The 17,991-nt window shown below is 34.0% G+C and overlaps 1 protein-coding gene across 2 annotated transcripts in view; it reads left to right on the top strand.

The window, feature by feature from the left end:
• Zbtb20 (zinc finger and BTB domain containing 20) overlaps positions 1-17,991 on the top strand; it is a 703,280-nt gene that overhangs the window by 238,413 nt on the left and 446,876 nt on the right. For both annotated transcript variants that reach the window (XM_090346050.1, XM_090346059.1), the window contains one exon: positions 16,576-16,649. The gene's annotated coding sequence lies outside the window, so the exon portion shown is untranslated. The remainder of the gene's footprint in view (positions 1-16,575; positions 16,650-17,991) is intronic.

Genomic DNA, 17,991 nt, shown 5'->3' on the forward strand with positions numbered 1-17,991 from the left:
ATACACTATTCATGTTCAGAAGCATAGTATATCTTTCTTTCATTTCTCTGATGTTTCATACATATATAAGTTATGTCATGCTATTGATATGTTTCCAAATCGCATCTATATTTAAGTATAAATATACAGTGTTTTGGGCATAGATTGTAATTGCTTATATTCTTTTCTTCCTACATTTTCAGTAGGAAATCAAAGTCTACATTACTCATTAATTAATTTTTAAGGCATCAGTCAACATTGATGTCCATTTCCTTTTTCTCTGTTAATATTGTTTAATATACTACTTCTCTAGAGTTTTCAAAACAGTGCACAATCATTAAGATAGGGTATGTGCTTATGATTCTTGATTATATGGTTAAAATCCATAGTGTTTTTCAATTTATGTTGGATATCAGATGTTGATTGAAGACAGATATGCCAAATTATGTATTTTTAAAGTGAGTTGAAATTCTTCTTTATTATTATAATTAAATGTTGGTCTCTTTTCTGGTAAATATCCTCAAATTCAAGTGATAAATATTAATACATCACACATGTGAGATCTTTTTATTAAACATTGTAAGTCAGGTGCATAGCTATTTCCATGACAAATGTTACAAGAAAATTGGAATATTCAAAGAAAAATTGGTTTTTCATTATTAATTGAACTTGTATCACTAGAAAAAAATTTATATTTAGGATGTGTGTGTGTTTGTGTGTGTTCATTCTAATACTGGTGCTTGAATATAGGCACTTGAGTTCTTACTTAGATTTAGACTTTTGGTACTCAAAAGTTTGCTACTCTACTACTTGAGCCACACCTCTACTTCTAGCTTTTTTTTCTGGTTAATTGGAAATAAGGGTCTCTGATTTTTTCTGTTCCAAAATGGCTTTAAACTGGGATCTACAAATCTCAGCTTCTGAGTAACTCCAATTTTGGGCGTGAGCTATCAGTACCTAACTTGTATTTAGGATCTTATGGAAACTTTGAAATCTCTTTTGCACCTGGATCAAATACTATAACACATTCTGGACTTTTTTTTTAAATCTTTGAACGTAAATGATGATTTGCAATTGGAATTTTGAGTTTTAACATCAAAATTATTAATACCAATAATATTGATAATATGTTGGAAATATTATGGACTTTAGTAACATTGTATTTTGTATGATCAGGAATTTGGATGCCTAATGGTACCTTACAATTTCTTGTGTTGTATTACTGAACTGATTTCTGCTATTGGTTCAGATCATTTTCATGATGCTCTCACTGAATTTTTTATTTCTGAGAGTCTCTGAATCAGCTGTAGAGTTTCATAGGTAATAATATGGATTTATTTGCAATTGATAGATCTTTGTGTTTATTGTTTCAGCATGCTTAAGCACAAGGTGCATTGCTTTCCCTACCTGGTGATACAATTTTCCTTTGTAGTCTTTTTTTATTGTAATTAATGGCAGTGCTACATTATATTTGCCAGATAGAAAGTGCATTACTTAACAATCATTGCTACCCCTTCTCATGTTTTGGTCCCCATTTCCCTCCCTCATCCTTTGAAATCTTTTTAATTTTTCTCTTTTATACAGAATGCATGAGTGAACATCTTATATTTTTAAACTGTGCCCTCTTGATTAGACTCTTTATTTTATACTGACCAAACAAATATTTACTGATAGCCAATTTTCTATTCAGTATTATACTAGTAGTTATTATGGATGATAGTACAAAAAGGCTTTAGCCACAGTCTTTCAAAGAATCTACTTTCTGATTTGTAGAAAAAAGGAATGAAAAATGCAAATGAAATCCTAATATTTTCAAAATTTTTTCATAGAAACCAACAATACATGGTATTACATTCCTCATTTTTCTTTTAGCAAAACATAACACCACACAAAATAGCTTATGTATATTTACTTCATTCTGCTTTTATTTTGTTAGGCATGGGGCTTGAACTCTCAGCCTGAGGGCTGTCCTTGAGCTCTTCAGCTCAAGGTTACTGTCCTACCCTTTGAGCCACAGTGCCCCTTACATTTTTTTTTCCAGTGGTTAATTGGAGAAAGATTCTCACGGACTTTCATGCTTGGACTGGCTTTAACCTGCTATCCTCAGATCTCAGCTTCCTGAGTAGATAGGATTACAGGTGTGAGCCACCACGCCTGGCTTCATTCTGCTTTCACTATATTTTTCCCGTCATTATTGTACCTTTACAGTTATTTGCTCATTAAAATTATATTTGTTTTTGCAAAAAAATAAATATTAATTGGAACTCAACTGGATAGATAAATGTCATGCACATCAATCTGTAAGTGATAAATTATCTTGTACAAAGTTCACCCTACATTACGTTTGGAAATAGTAATAGTGCTTGGTACTGTAACAACAGACTGGAAAATCATTGCCTTTAGACTCTATTACTTTATTAAACAGTGGATGTAGATTTCTAGAACTACTCAACAAAGAATTCAAAATCAATGTATGAGGAATCCAAATGTTAGCCCAAAATGTAAACCTACTAAAAAAAGAAGTTAATCATCATTTTTAGTATGTTATGAAGAATACTCAGATGGCTTGGCACTCCTGAGATTTTTATATCATAGTATACATCATCTATTTTGAATTTCTGCATTCAGTATATATTCTGTTATAAATTTAAATTTTAAACCTATCTTATAACATATGATTCCCTTCTCATATATTACTATTGACTTTTAACAATACTTTTCAAAAATCATGTTACCTATTTCTGTGGGACTAATATTCATTTAAGGCAATACTATTGATTAAGCAATACACCTTCCAAATTTCAAGACATTTTTAGCTATTATTTTTATCTAAATTCACTGAGTTTCCCATGTGGTACAATATGTCACAGGTCTTATTAAAAGATAAAGGAATTATACCTAGTATTTTTCCTCTATTTTCCCTGCCTGATACTTGCTTGACACAGCCCTCTCTCTGCCTGCCTGCCTACCTGCCTGCCTGCCTGCCTGCCTTCCTGCCTGTCTCTGTCTGTCTGTCTGTCTGTCTGTCTGTCTGTCTGTCTGTCTCTTCTCTCTCTTCTTGAATTCAGGGCTTAGGCACCATCCATGAGCTTCTTTTGCTCAAGGCTAGCATTCTAAAATTTGAGCCACAGTGCCACATTCAGCTTTTTCTGTTTATGTGGTATTGAGGAATCAAACCCAGAGCTTCATGCATACTAGACAAGTACTCTGCACTTTACTCTAAAGCCACATTCCTAGCCCTGACACAACTCCCTTATTGAAACACAAATTGATATAATGTGTATTTCCAGATTAAACCTACATAAATTAGTTGTAAGAATATATTACAGAAGCTCACTTCATAACAGTTTGTGTTGAAGTGTTTTATGAATCATAGATCATCTGTGTCATAGAAATGATGAAATTCTATGACACTCATAGAGAAAAGGATAACTCCTCAGATTTGAATTAAACTTTTGAGAGATTTGCACTGGAGATTTTAGGACACTCTATCTTCAAACATATAGAAAATCTGCCATGGAGAATATAGGAAATCACCATGAAAAATAGAAACCAGACGATAAGTTTAAAGGAAAAGTATTCTATTGTAAATAATCCATTGTCTGAGAAGAAAAAGGACTTTAGTCTTATTTGGTTATACTTTGTCCTTTGTCCTTTTGTGACAGGCTTCCCTCATGTAGCTTAGATTGGACTGTAACTCACAATCTTGCTACCTTTGCCTCCCCAGTGCTGAGATTACATACGCACACCTATGTTCAGTCCAATTTGCTTTCTTTAAGGCATGTTTTATTCTAATTCATTAAGTCCCAAGTTCATGTGTCCTGTTATGAAAAACAGGTTTTTCTGAATCTTTATAAGACATGTAAGAGCAATGGAGAAGGTAAATAACAATATAAACAATTATATCTTCTTAGGCATACTGTAAAAAATACGTTATTGAAGACTACCAAGAGATTGTTTGATGGTCTAATGTGCTTAAAAAAAAACTTTCCATCTTTGTGTAACTTTGTGCAACATTTAAAGAAATTATTACTCCAGGATATGTGTCTTGTGCCAGAGTACACATCTTGTTGAGCCGAGCATGTTTTTTCTCCCACCTGCAGCACGTTTACCCTGCCTGGGGCATAATCTACTATATAATTCATAGCTGCCCTATGATAAAGGCTTTATTAATGATGTGAAAACACGTGCTATTTATCCAAAGTATCCAAATTATTTTTATTATTGCACTAAAAGAAAAGTCTTCAAGTAACTTAGTAAAAGATGCTCAGCTAAGGTTTATTTTAATCTTGAACTCTGATGTTACAGATACATTCTTTGCTTCAGATATCTTATTTGAATAGCTTTCATGGTAGAAACAAAACTTAAGTAATCATGAAAGCATGGATGAGTTTATCATCTTGTTCCCAAAAGACCTAGGTTGACATTTTCAGATTGCATATAAATTTTTGTGGTATCAGGCAGTAAGTACAGATGAATTGGTATATGAAAAGGGTTGATTAAAAAAGCTACATAGGCAGAAGAGACAGATGGACAGTTCTTTGTTCCAAAAAGAAATTAAGACGATTTTAAGACAGATAAATTATATAAGCATATTTACTCAATATTAGTGAAAACAGATGAAATATAGTTTATAAATGAATTAAATGGAAAATAAAATGGATAGGTTGAGGCTATGGAGGCTCATGTCTGTAGTCCTGACTACACAGGAGCCTGAGATCTGGGGATGACATTTAAGTCATGTGGGGCAAGGAAGTACATGAGACTCCTATTTCCAGTTAACCATCAAAAAGCCAGAAATGAGCTCTGGCTCAAGTAGAAGAGCACTAGCTTTGAGCTCCAGGAACACAACCTAAAAAACAATGACAATAAGGATGATGATAGTAATATGGATAAACAATGAGAAACACGAACAGGTAATATTTAGATCTACATTGATAAAATATATTTTCCATATAGAATAAACTTCTCACCATATATTATAAGAGAACATTGTAAGTACAAAGTGAGAAAGAATATATTTATAAAACATTATTTACCTAGCATGCAAGCAGGTCTGGGTTTGATCTCTTGGTACCACGTATGTAGAAAAACCCTGAAGTGGTGCTGGTGCTGTGGCTGAAGTGGCAGAATGCTTTTTTATTTTTTTGATCAGTCGTGGTGCTTGAACTCTGGGCCTGGGCTCTGTCCTTGAGCTCTTTAGCTCAAGACTACCGCCCTACCCTTTGAGCCACAGCCCCACTTTCCCTTTCCTAGTGATTAACTGGAGATAAGTCTCATGGTCTTTAGTGCCTGGGCTGGCTTTGAACTGAGACACTCAGATCTCAGTCTCCTGAGCGGCTAGGATTACAGGTATGAACCACCATACCTGGCAAGAGCACTGTTCTTGAGAAAGCTCAAGGATGGTAATCAGGCCCTGAGTTTAAGCCCCAGGACTGACAACAAATAAATAAAAGAATCATTCTTTTGTTATCCTCAGTAAACATCAGATTCATATTTAATATTTTAGTCCCACAATTTCTGGCTAGATGGACAACACTACTTTGGATTGTTAAAGGTACATTTTTGAAATGTGTATACCTTTTAAGATCAAATGGAAGGATTATATATCTCTGAGAAAAATGTTTCATATTTGCTGTTTCTCTCAGTTATGTCTTTGAATTTTATATCAGTGAATTCTAGACTTTTAGCACTGGACTTCACCTATTCTTTGTTAATTGCAGAAAGCGTAATCAAGTTTTGATAGAATTAAAATTGCTTTACAAATTATTACAAATCTCTTGGCTGAATAGCTGGAGAAGAACCATCTAAAGTTTATTTATTTATTTATCATATATATATACATTTATATATATATCTTATATCTGCTCAGATGTGAAGATAAATGAGAAAGGCTTCATGAGCTATGACATTGCTTTCTGCAAGGTGATGGAGTTTTGTGATTAGACTTATCCATGCCTTTCAAATATTTTATGATGTTACAAAACTCAGATTTCTTTCTTTCGAAGTGCAACAGTCATCCTTACTGTTGCCAATTGCTAGGTTAATGGTGAATTATTATGACACTAAAGTGAAATAAGGCTTGGTGAATAATTTAATTTCTCTAAGAATTGGTAAATGTGAAATATTAATAATTATCCAAAATCATCAGATATTTAAATTTAAATCTTCATAAATTCTTCATTTCTACTGCATGAAGTTTGTTGACTTTCGCTATCCATTTCAATCTCTTTAAAGAAAAATAAAGATTTTGAAAATTCCTAGAACCAGATGCTTCATATTTCCATTTATAGGAGAGGAGCTATTATGTAAATATGTTCATAATTTAAGTACTCTATGGAAGTCTCTTCTGAAGAGAATTTTATTGTGGTTCCTTATGTAAAGAGAAAGTCATCTTTACTGTGAATGTTATTACTTTCTTTTCTCTCTCTTTTTCTTTTATGCACATCCTGGGGCTTAAACTCAGTGAGGGCTTGGTCACTGTCCTTGAGGATTTTCAAGGCTGTAGTGCTCTACCACTTGAGCCACAGCACCACTTCCATTTCAAGCTTTTTCTGTATATGTGGTACAGAGAAATCCAACCCATAATTATATGCATACTAGGCAAGCACTCTACCACTAGGCCACATTCTCAACCTTTATTCCTTCTTTCTAAATGAGAACTTTTTAATTCACATGATTTCAAGTTTATAGAGATACTTGTCCCTTTCTCTTATAACTGAAGAAGTGTTCCATGGGTCAGCACAGGAAACCCTAGGAGAATAAATTGGCCTAGACTAACTTGATTCAAATAAGAATTTGGACCTATTTAGAAAGCTCTTATTTTTCTATGACTTTAGGTCTAAGAATCTACAAATTCCACATTAACCCATGGTCAACAAATATAATTTTGTCCTGTCACTAAAAGCTCTAAAAAAGACAAAGCTCTATGAGAGAATTATTTTATTATTATCATGGTGATGTATAGAGGGGTAACAGTTACATTCATAAGGTAGTGAGTATATTACTTCTTGAACATTGTTACTCTTTCCTTGTTTTTCTTCCATTTTTTCTCCCCCTACCCCTCCCAAGACTTAAAGTTTATTTCCAACATAATTTCTTGTGAATATCCCTGTTACACTGGTACTGGTTCATACTTTCTCTTTTGTCTCATCATATTGTTTTCCCCCTTCCCTTCCCTGATTCAAATAAAGTAAGTATGCCTGGTGTATTGTGTGAGAGGTTTTACAACCTCATCCCACCATCTCATCTACCTCCCAATCTCCAATCTTCCAACCCTTTTAAATATTTTTAGAATTGATATACATCCCTTATGATTACCAAATGTTTAAAACTTTGAGTCAGTTCATAGAAGCGTTTTGTTACCTTTCTGACCATCATGAAAATATTTGTTCAAAGGCAGGCACATATTACTTGCATCAAGAAAAAAGAATTGGGCCAAGATTTTTTACTAAATGAACCACTGATGCTTATTATAAAGAATAACATAAAACATAGCAACCTAATCAGTTACCTTTGACAGTGATGGAACAATAACAAAAATAGGAGTTTGAAGTACTTTAGCTTGACTATTTCTATCCTTTACACTTTCTGGAAGTTTTAGTGGCACAATAGTTCTGTGAGGGCAGTATTACCATTTTCATGATGTTAATTTTTCCAATCTAAGAGTATGGAATATCTTTCCATTTCCTTAAATCTTCAATTTTCTTTTTCAAAAACATTTTTTTTGGTCATTCTTGGGCTTGAACTCTGGGCCTGGGCCCTGTCCCTGAGCTCTTCAGCTCAAGGCTACCACTCTACCCCTTGGCCTGGGTATTGTCCCTGAGCTCTTCAGCTCAAGGCTACTACCCTACTCCTTGAGCCACAGAGCCACTTCCGTTTTTTTTCTAGTGGTTGAGATAAATGTCTCATATTCTTTAATGCCAGGGCTGGCTTTGAATGGTAATCTGATATCTCAGCCTTCTGAATAGCTTGGATTATAGTCATGAGTCCAGCTTTTTAAAAATTTTTGAAGTTCATATCTTTAGTTAATTCCTATTTTTGTAAGCTATTAGAAATAGGGTTGCTTTTCTGATTTTGGTTTTAAGCTTCTAATTATGGGCATATAGAAAAGCTAATGATTTTCATGGGTTGATTTTATACCCAACTATTTTGCCAATATTTAGTATCAGCTCTAGTAACTTGGGGGAAGCATCTATATAAGGTCTTTTAAATACAGAATCATGTTATCTCCAAAAAGAAATAATTCAATTCTTCTTTCTCTATTTGCATTCCCCTTTTTTTTTTCTTTTGCCTTATGCTTTTGCTAGGAATTCCAGTACTACATCAAAAAAATAGGTAGTAAGGAGTTAAAATGAATTAACTGAAATATAATAGACTAAATGCAGAGCACTATAGTATAATTCTTTAAAAAGATTAAGTTAAAAGTCCCAAAAACTGAGTACCAGGAAATGTGTGCTTACAAGTAGGCCAGGCCAAGGGGAGAATGGAAGAAGAATTAAGTGGAGAAACAGGGAGAATGCAATCAAGAATTCATTGTATATATCACAGAATGGACAAATGTAAGGTCAGAGGGGGGTAAAGATGACATTAAAGTGATGACACAGATCAAGATGCACTGTATATAGAAACTGCTTTGTTAGATGGAAAAAATTAAATATATAACCTAAAATTAAACATAATTAAGGGAAAGGATGGGTTTGGAAGGGAGTGACATTGAGAAGCACTAATTGTTTTGATGAATGTCAACTCCTTTGTACAACTACTTAAAAACAAAAAAAAGTATTTAAAAAATAGTTCTACAAGGATAAATAAGTTGTAAAATCCCACAACTTCACATTTAAGAGGAGCTCACTTGGTGACACAGAATATCAAAACACTCCAAGACCTGTATGTTATTAAACAGTAGTAGTCTCTGTCAGACTGACAAACTGGAAACATATTCTTTACAGACAATTAAAAAGTAGATTTCCATAATGGGTTATGATAAGCTATCACATATCCCTAATTGTCTGGGAGGCTTCACACCTACTCCAGGTAAGACCAGAGATATTTAAGATATCCACATATTAATGGCTGTTTATAGGCATTGGGCATTCAATGGATATATAAGAGAGCCTAGTGGAAAATGAAAGTGAAGGAAGAATTGTAAACTGCCTGAGTTGTTAATGTATTCTCTTATACACACCCACATCCATCAGCAAGGCTGTGACCTTATTGTCCCAAGGTGTTTGATTACAACCTCTGCCCAACCATTGGATGATAGACAAATTGTCTGAACAGGGGCAAATCCTTACACAATATGAAAACAGTCAACCACAAAATCTCAGCAGAGACATCAGCATTTGCACAGCATGGGGGAGACAGACTCCACAGAGTTATATCAAAAGCATTTTAAGCAAACAACAATAAAGCAGCAACCTGTGAGGAAAAATAGAAGCCAAAGGTGCTATAATATATAAAATATTATTTTCAATGAAAAAAATAAAATATGCAAAAAAATAGGAGTGTGACCCATACTAGTTCAAAATGCAGTTATAGATGATTGGATGAATGTGGGGAGAACAAATGTTGAATTTAGAAAGATATTAAAACAGTGATTATAAATATGCTTTGGAAGTATTTTAATTATAAAATAAGTAAAAGCATTGCTATAATTATTGTTCAAACATTATGAATATAAAATGAAGGTTGTTTTAAAATAAATAGCATTTTACTAGTGGGCCTCAACAGGAGAATGGAGACGGCAGAAGATCAATAAAAATTAAGAAGGGGTTGAGTGTTTAGCCTAGTGGTAGAGTGCTTGCCTAAGGCCTAAGTTCAATTCCTCGTTACCACATACAAATTAAAAAGCCAGAAGTGGTGTTGTGATTCAAGTGGTAGGACTCTAGCCTTGAGAAAACCCAAGGATAGGGCTCAGGCCCTGGACCCAAGCCCAAGACTGGCAAAAAAAAAAAAAAAGAAAATTAGAAGAGTTCTAGAAATCAGCATTGTGGCACATGAATAATGGAGGAGGAGGAGAGGAAAACAGGCAGAATAATATGGCAAGAAATATGTCAAAAAATTACCCAAATGTGGCAAATAACATTAACTCTACATATTGAAAAGACTCAAAAACCATAAGTAGATAAACTTAATTGATTTGTACAAGTTGACTGTCAAGTTATTAAAAAGCCAAGAAAAAAGAAAAATCTTGAAAGCAGCAAGATAGATATCAATGTTAGGATCAGGAACTTACTTCCAGGTCAATATATAAATCCAAAAGGTAGAGGGATAGTATATTCAAACTGTTGAAGGAAAAGGAAGAAAAACAAAACAAAACAAAGCAAAAGAATCAATGAAGAATTTTATATCCAGCAAAACAGTTCTTTTAAAATGAAGATTATTAATGATTTCTCCATAAATAGAGACATTTTATTCTTTTTTTCATATATTTTATTGCAATTAATAGAAGGGTTATATTATATTCACTAGACAGAAATTACATTACTTCACAAACATTGATACCCTTTCTCATGTTTTGGTCCCCATTTTCCTCCCCCCCCCTGCCCCTCATCTTGTTTTCCCCCTTCCCTATCCGATTTCAAATAACCAAATAAACTTATATACAATATATCAGATAACAAGGTAAAATACTGTAACAATATGAGATAACCAAGGGACAGCAAAAGAGATGAGAGATAACATAGTACATTAAGGACAACAATCATTATGTGGCTTTTGTTTCTATATCCTAGAGGTGCTTTCATTTATCCTCATCCTATATGGCCTTATGTATCTAGGTTTTTCTCTGTAGTAAATCTCTGCTAGGAGAGCCCAAGGTTTCTACTGATTATGACAAATGAGGGAAACCAGTGAGCTTATGTTCCTTTAAGTCTGGCTTACTTCACTTAATATATTTTTTCTAAGTTTTTCCATTTCCTAACAAATGGGGCTAAGTCAATCTTCCTGACAGCAGCATAGTATTCCATTGTGTATAAATACATCTTGTTGATCCACTCATCAACTGAGGACATCTGGGTTGGTTCTATACTTTCGCTATGGTAAATAGTGCTGCAATGAACATCGTTGTGCTAGTGGATTTAGTATTTCCTTGTTTCTGAACAATTGGGTAAATGCCAAGTAGTTGAATTGCTGGGTCATAGGGGAGCTCTATATTTAGTTTTTTTTGAGGAACTGCCATACTGCTTTCCATAGTGGTTGAAGGAGCTTACATTCCCCCCAAAAGTGTAGCAGTGATCCCTCCTGGCCATATCCCCTCCTACATCTGTTGTTATTAGATTTCTTGATCACGCCATTCTAACTGGAGTGAGGTGGAATCTTAGAGTTGTTTTGATTTGAATTTCTTTTATGGCCAGAGATATCAAGCATTTCTTCAGGTGTCTATAGGCCATTCTTATTTCTTCTTCAGAGAAGGATCTCTTCAAGTCTTTGGCCCATCTTTTAATGGGATGGTTATTTCTTTGGAGATTAGTTTTGGAGTGACTCAGTTTTTTTTTTAACTGTAGAGACATTTTATTCTTAATAGATCTGCCTTGTAAATAAATACTGAAGGAAAATGGCAAAATCATAAAATCTAAGCAAAGAAACAAGAAATCCTAATCATATAATTCTATGGCTGTATGGTTTGAATATGAGTGTTATCTCCCAAAGGAGACTTAAAGACTTAATTGTTAAAGACTTGATTCCCAGGGTGGCTCTTTAGAATTGCTGTGAACCTTTTTGAGGAAAAGCCTAGGGGTGGACCTTGCATTATCCTGGGTGTTTCCTCGAAGGTGGATCAGCAGGAGAGTAATTTGCTCCAAGCACCATGTGACTGATACCTTTTCCTGATGCCTAAATCAATGATGCAATCTGTTAAACACTGAAACCACCAGAATTTTCACTAAAAGTTTTCATATTAAAAATCTTTTCACTTCACAAATCTTAGGTATTTCCTGACAGGGCAGGCAGGGGTTCATACCTGTCTGTAATCCTAGCGACTCAGGCCTCCTGAGCTCTCAGGATTGATTGTGGTTAATAGTCATCCCCAGAAAGGAAGAAAGTCTTATTTTCAATACACTGTTCTCCACAGTTTAAAAAAGTCAGATGTAGAACTTTGGCTCAAGTGGTAAAGTAGTAGCGTTGAGCACAAAATCTCTGGGTAGGCACTGAGTTCAAACTTCAGGACAAGCATAAAAAGGAAAGAACAAGCAAACAAAAATCAAAAAGAAAACTACAAATGAATAGTAATGAATGAAGCCCGAAATTAGCTGACAAAATCCACAAAATTAACAGAACTTTTGTTATGTTGACCAAATAAAAAGAAAAGAAAGTAACAGGTATCAAAATCAGTAATAAAAAAAGTGGTACCCATAGACATAAATCCCATAGACATAAAATAACTGGCGGATAATTGCATGAAAAAATATATCCTGAGCATTTCAACAACTTAGGTGAAATGATCCATCCTAGAAATGTTAACAAATTGAGTCGGGAAGAAATAGAAAATTTGAATGGGCCTATGACAGTACAGATAGGAAATTTTATATTTAAAAAAAGAAAGAAAAAAGAAACTTTAGATACAGATGGCTTCACTGGTGATTTCTATCCAATTTTTAAACAAGAAAATGTACTAGTCTTCCATAGAGTTTTTCAGAAGATAGATGAAACACATTTTCCTGTTCCTGTAATGAGGAAAATATTGTTTTCCAAAGACAAAGACAAAGGCATCATGTACACAAACACACACACATACATCCTGCACACACCCCTGCCACCATCATATACAGTGATGGAAATTTGGTTTACTCACTCCTAAGATTATGAAAGAGGCAAGGTTGTTAGATAATACCTATTCTGTTCAACTCTCTGTTTCTATTTTATATTTCTCATTGTTGCTGGGATGGCAGCTTGGATGACCATGCCCAGCTTCTCCCAATGTGATGAAGTTTCACAAACTTTTTGGCCTAAGCTGGTCTGAAACCATAATCTTCATGACCGCAGTCTCTCTGATAGCTGGAATGACAGGCATGTGCCACTACTGGCCCGTGAGAACACTCAATGTCTTTTAGTAATATATACTAAAGTATCCATGGATGAACTATAATGTTTGGAATTATCTTTGAAATGATAAGTTAGAAGAAAAAGTATAAAGGGTATAAAAATGTCAAATAAATTGACTCTGGACTATGAGTATGTGAAATTTCATTTTAGTAGTATACTCTGCACACTCATGCACATATTTGAAACATCCCACAATAAAATGTTTTAAATCATGAAAATGAATAATTTAAAAATCAAAACATATTACAATTACCCTCCTATGTTGACTGTAAATCTGAAATGTGTCAAAGTGAATATATCATATAGAACTGAGTGAATTGGAAAAACTGATCTGAGCAAGATGAACATCAAGACTGGATTAGTCAGAAGGATGGAAAGACGTTAAGAAAAGTGACTAAATTAACAGATACCTGAAGGTGGAGCACTTTCTTGTTCTCTCCTTGAAGCTCTGTGACTCAGTAATATCTAAAATGTTTACCTATATAAGGAATTTCAAAGACTGACTGTGGTCAGAGCAGCCATTGTTCCTACTCAATGCTAAAATGTACCACTCCTTATCCTTACCTTGCTTCCTTCATTTTTTAATTATGGGACTTTGTTTCTGTTGTGTGAATTACCGAAAAGTTTACTGTAATATAATTGGTTTATTACTTCCTTAGTTAAGAATCCATTCAGAATCATTAATTTGTGAGAATTGTCTAGGTCTTTGCAAAAGAATCTCGGTAGAGGGGCACATTTTTCTAGGTTTTGTAATTTACATTGATTACTAAGCTATTTTTCAGTGCCCAGTTGGATATTGACCTTAACCTATACAGCTGTTCAATTTTGTTCTGATTAGAGAAGTCTGGTATTGGTTTTCAGTAATAATGACTGCCATTGATCTCTGTGACAAAAAAAAAGTTTTAAAACTTTGGAAATTGAAATGTTTAGAGGAAATTATTCTTTTAATGACATAAATATTCTGTAAATCTATTATTTTGAAGGTGGGTTCAGTGTTCAGTTTTCAAGTTGGGAAAAATAAAATCATGGAAGCTAGGAAGTAGATCGTAATGCCTATAACTAACCTTGTACTCCTTAATCTCATTCAGCATGCCTGCAGAATAGTTCACTTTGTTAATGACCTGTCTTCCAAGCAATTTCTACCCTATACCTGTGACAGAAGCATAGTGACAGAGTTAATGATTTGTTCATGAGGCAGTTATGAAAAGGAGCAGTATTCATATCAAAGACAACTGGTCTCACTTCCAGGTTCATCTTTGGGCCAAGATATGTAGTCGCCAACAGTGAGTTGGCGACTGTATTTTTTTGAGTCCTGGCGCAAAGTAGGATCCATCTGTTTTGCCCAGCCGTTTGCTTGAGTGCCACAGAATGGTCCTGTTATTAGTCTTATTTGTGGTTCTGTTTGAGGTTAAGTCTAATATAAATAAAAGTCAGTCTTACTTGTGATGATTACAGAATAAGAATTAAAAGTTATGATATTGTCGGTAGGTGATGTTGCATTTCTATTTTCTCTATTGCTCTGTTTTCATTGGATTGGGAAACAGACATTTAAGAATGAGTTTGTCATCTGGAAGGATAGTTGTGACCAAGTTTTACTCAACAGGATACAAGATGTTATTTTTGGGCTTCATTACCTTCAGCAAAGGAGAGAGAGAGAATGAAATTGCGAGCAAGAATGATTGTTAGATCAGGAGAGAGAGCAGGAGGGAGAGACAGTCAGAGAAAGACAGGAGGAAAAATAAAGAAGAAAGTGAAAGTAGATAAGAAAGGGGCATAAATGAAAGAAGGCAAAGGTCTAAGAGGAGAAGAAGTAATCGCAGGGGAGGGTTTAATAAAATTTAGACTAGCTATTCAGACTGAATTTATTATTTTGAACTGATAAATCAATTCATTCAACATCTGGTGAATTAAAAAGAAAGAAATCTGACTAAACTGAACTACTAGTGGTCAGTTCAGTATTCAGCCTAATTTCTATCCTTTTGCTTGTCAGAGCCAGACATTGAATAAGATTCACTAGCCATGTTTAATTGGTAACTAAAACAATAATAGTTGTAATTCAGATTTATCTAGACATGAACAATTTTTGTATTTCTGAATCATTTATCAAGGATTATTGTTATTCCATATAAATTCTGAGCACAGTTATTTTTGTCAGTTTCGTTAATGAATATTTTGTTGCCTTATAAGGATATGTGTGCTTTCCCTTTCTTATTCAGTTTTCCCTGGTGACGCCTCCATAATTTCTGTCTTTACTCTGGTGCATTTTTAGTCTAATTCAGACATCTGAGGAGTAGGATAAGAGTTTAGTTAATCAATGTCATTGACTTAAAAAAACAAAAAGATCCCATTCATGAAGTAGATTTAGTGTGAATCTGAGAAAGTTTGCATTTAAAATCTATGAACACCAAATACACATATTTCCCAAACTATTCATCTATATATTTTAAAGAAGAAAATGGGACTTACAAGTGAGAAGTTGATGCATTTTTAGATAAAAGAGGCAATTTCGAAGGTAATTTATGGTGATGCTCTCATGTGGAAATATTAAAATATTACTTTGCATTATATGAGGTTGGACATAAACATACAACATTTAGTGCTACATATATATGTATATATATATAACTGTTCTATGTAAAATCAGAAAGATAATTATAATAGTTCCATTTGCATTTGAAATTTTTTCTAAAATACTAGTATATCATTTTTTGACACTAAAAATAGGACAAACTTATTCTTGCGTGGGTGTTTTTTACTTTTATAGTATTTATAATGATATTGTTTGAAGAAGGAAATGATTTTAAAAAACTGTAGTATGATATTCTAAACCAAAATATATGTGATATTCTTGGAGATCATAATGTCTAAACTCTTAAAGATTAAACATAAATTTTCTTTTTAACCATGAAGTTAAGCCAGCAGGTTTCATTCAAAACCCAGTGATCTTCCTGTGCAGCTTCAGATACTAACTGGCTGCATGTGAAAATACACAACATGACACAGGGCACTCTAAACCCAGAAGACTTCGCAATGCCCGCTTTGTGTTGCTCAATATTTATTTACCTCTCTTGCACCATCTGCCTACCATTTATTCAGTCAGGTGAAGCAGATCTACCTTTTTTTTCCCCTGCAGTTTTACTTGAAGCCATATTTTTCTTCAATAAGTGCATTCAGATCCATAGATGTTTCAACTTTCTTCCTCTGAGCTTAACATTGCATATAACCTCTAAGCTGGGACCTTGTTTAGGAGCATTTTTTAAGACTCAGAAACACCAAATTTCTAGGCATTATTATTTCAAATCCTTTAATATGAAGGTATATTTTGTTTTTTGGAATTGCTTTTTCCCCCACTTGTCTTTAGATCCTTTTCATTAAAAAAAAAAATTACTCTGGGAAGAGGATTTTTTTCCTCTTACCATGAAAAAAAAAAAAAAGCTACGCTTGACTGATAATGCATTGCTTTGGATGGTGAAACATTATGAAAGTTTAATTTTTAATTAAATCTGAAATACCAATTATAACTGAAAGAGACTTTAACCTGTTTCTTTTCAGACTGCCTGAAGTTACATTTAGAGACTGAAATCACTGCACCTTAAAAACAAAAGATTGAGCGACACTGTATTCCTGTAAGTAGAAGCTTCCTGTATCTTCCCTTGTGTTTCTGTGACCAACCCAGAAAGGGACAAAACACTGGTAACATAGTAACCAGCTATGAGTAAAATTTAAATGTCCCTGAAGAAATACATTCTTAAATGGTTTCTTTCTTTAGAAAAAGAAAAAGTTGTTGGGCTCACTATTCAGTATGTCTTTTTTTCCAACGAAATTGTGGATTCTTTCTTTTAGCTGGTTTGAATTTCATTAGGAGGGTGTCACCCACTCTGCATCAGCACTGTGACATAAACCCTATTTGGAAAGATTCTCGAGTTTTTGTTCCAGATTCATGAAAGGTAACAGAAGATTTGTTATGGAACCGAATTGAATTCCATTTTTCTTTGTGATGTCATTAGAAATGCTTAGCCTTTGTGTCAATGAAAGTGGAAAGTTCATGATGACATCACGAGATTCTGTTGCCTTGAGGACTTTAGGCAAAACTGAAATGCATAATTCCCTTGTGTGTGTGTGTTCCCCATTCTGCTAGGAAGCAGTCAAAATAGCACATCTTATGTCTTCCCGTGAGCTACAAGGCTGTCTCTCAGAGCCCCATTGTTCCATAAATGCATGTCAGAGTCTATCACAGTCTGGTCTACCCTTATTTAGCTGCTGTTTTGTCAATGTACTTGGAAGAACAATTAACATTTGGGATTTCAATGTCTGAATAACAGGCAGTGAATAGAACCAAAGCATATAAAAGATTCAGACGCCCAGGGTAAGAAAACAGAATCTTATAGTTGGTAGAGGAAAAAGAAAAATCATGTTAATGCTTCATTCAAAGGCTGTAAATACTACAAGGAAAAGTCAATCATTAAAAAAATTAGATCAAAAATGGATATCTTGCTAATATATAAAGAAGCTTATGATGCATTCTTATGTTTTACCGTTTTAAAGTCTTTGTTAGAGAGTCTTAAAAACATTTAACTTCTCTTTTTGAATGCCAGATGTGATAAATAGTACATCATGATTTTCAGATTGACACAATCTTTGTCCAACAGAATAGTAAAGATGATTCAGACCATTCCTTCCATATTTATTTTAATTCACTGTACATTTTTATAATTCACTTTAGTTCTTGTGTGTTGTCTGTAGATAGCCTTATAGTTACTGGAGAATCACCTCCCTGTTAGGTTGTTGGTGAATCAGGGAAAACCCAGGCACATTTTCTGGCTTACATGAGTGAAAAAATGATCATTACTGTTGTTTTATCATAAGTATAATACTTAAGCACGCATACAGGAAAGACTAATCCATTTTATAACCCTTAGTACTTGGCACAATAATTGGAAATAACAAAATAGCTGATATTATTAGTTC

The sequence above is a fragment of the Megascapheus bottae genome, chromosome 1 (assembly GCF_031878675.1).
Source record: "Megascapheus bottae isolate mThoBot1 chromosome 1, mThoBot2.hap1, whole genome shotgun sequence".
Lineage (NCBI taxonomy): Eukaryota > Metazoa > Chordata > Mammalia > Rodentia > Geomyidae > Megascapheus > Megascapheus bottae.